Genomic DNA, 2272 nt, shown 5'->3' with positions numbered 1-2272 from the left:
TGATATGTTGAACTCTGAGGTGATATAAAAATTACATTTTGAGATTTCATCGTTAGTTTCATTCAGATAAATTTTTACCTTCATAAAGCACTAAATCCATTCATGAATAGCTGTGATATCTGGTTGGGTGTTTTTTTTTTCACTACTGCTTTATTCCAAATGGAAAAGTTGCCAGGTTGTTTAACATTTTATACAGTAGTTTGTTTACTCCAGCAGATTATTAGACATGACATGTTAATTCACTAAGAGCAACCTGAGGAGATGTTAAATTCACAAGATTTAGTTAAACTTTTCAAAAGGTATGCCAATAGACGCTGCCCATCTTAACAGATAGCATAGGTTGGTATATTGGGATGCTAATTTTCTGTTTGATAATAAAATATTTTATGATAATATAATGCAATTAAAAAACATGAGACATTTAATTTGCAACTGGTAGTCATCAGAAAATGTTACCCAGTGCAGTTACAATTTATTAGATGTTTGTTGCTGTTTATATTACCAAAACATTTAGCATAATGATGTTAAATTCTTGGGCTGTGATATTACATTAATCTGTAATGAAAGTTACAATAATAGAAGTTATTATGGAGGCAGAGCACTGACAAACCATCAGGCAAAATACACTAAAATACACTAGTTATATTAAAATCAGCAGAGCATTTTATTTAGTGTTGTGAAATTCAACAGGACAACGTTTACTGGGTTTTAAATTTGTGGAATGATTCAGAAATGACTTGTGAAATCAGAAATTATTTGTGGAATGAGGATGATATATATGTGTATGTATGTACAGTATATGCCTCACACAGATAAATTATAAAATAAGTTCATTCTACATAAATGTTGTCCTTTTGAACAAATGGATATTCATCAAAGAATTCTGGCAAGGCAAAAATAAGAAGAAATGTTACCTTAAAAGTAAAGTGTGCAAATAGTTTATACAAACCCATGCTTAGGCTAATCTGGGTGATGTTGATTAAAACTTGTGTTAATGTTAGTGTAATGATGCATATGATATAAGATTACAAAGCCAAAAGCATGAGCCTGAGAGTGTGTTGATTCGTTTCGTTTCACCTGAGTAGACTGATGAGAGGGAGTGTTCGCTCTTGACAATCATCTAATTGAGAGAGCTCACTGGTGTCTCAGTACCTACATCCTCTGTCTTTTCTTTACAAACGCTCATATACTCACTCACACATATGCAAATGCACTGGCTTTGGGAGAGCTTTTGACATATTGAGATGTAAGACTGTGGGCATTGAGCATGTGGGTAATGCACTTTCCTGCTGCATTATTTAGTGCGTGGGACCCTAATTGAGTTTAAATGTCAGCGACTGCTCTCCTGTGAGTGTTTTAGTCCACAGTGAAAGTTAAGATCCCGATAGATGATAGCTGGTCGCTCAAAAGGTCAGACCTGACAGCGGGTGACCTGCTGCGAACCTCCCTGATGCACATGAACCCACACACTTTCACTCAACCTCAGATATACAGCCACACTTCTGCACACAGGTCTCTACAAATGCCATACGTTTGTCATATATGAATACTGTATGTATAAAATAAGACATTTAAAATGTCAAGTCAATCAACACTAACAGAAAAATACAGCTCTTTGTCTGACAACAAGTAATAAATTTTTTCTATATTGAAATTTTTCCATATATACAGGTGCATCTAAAAAAATTTGAATATCGTGAAAAGGTTCATTTTTTCTTTTTACTTATTTCAAAAAGTGAAACTTTCATATATTCTAGATTCATTACATGTAAAGTAAAACATTTCAAAAGTTTTTTTTGTTTGTTTTAATTTTGATGATTAGAGCTTACAGCTCATGAAAGTCAAAAATCCAGTATCTCAGAATATTAGAATATTTACATTTGAGTTTCATTAAATGACAATCCCTGTAGTATAAATTCTGGGTATCTCTTGTTCTTTGAAACCACAGTAATGGAGAAGACTGCAATGGTCCAGAAGACAATCATTGACACCCTCCACAAGGAGGGTAAGCCACAGAAGGTCATTACTGAAACGGGTGGCTGTTCACAGAGTGCTGTATCAAAGCATATTAAATGCAAAGTTGACTGGAACGAAGAAAATGGGTAGGATAAGGTGTACAAGCAACAGGGATGACCGCAAGCTTGAGAATGCTGTCAAGCAAAGCCGATTCAAACACTTGGGAGAGCTTCACAAGGAGTGGACCATCAAGATTTTGGAGCACTTTATCTGCTGACAAGCTTTATGGAGATGCTGATTTCCTTTTCCAGCAGGA

This window comes from Sinocyclocheilus rhinocerous, unplaced genomic scaffold, assembly GCF_001515625.1.
Source record: "Sinocyclocheilus rhinocerous isolate Xijiao unplaced genomic scaffold, SAMN03320098_v1.1 scaffold225, whole genome shotgun sequence".
Taxonomy (NCBI): domain Eukaryota; kingdom Metazoa; phylum Chordata; class Actinopteri; order Cypriniformes; family Cyprinidae; genus Sinocyclocheilus; species Sinocyclocheilus rhinocerous.
Note: the sequence above shows the minus strand (reverse complement) of the source record.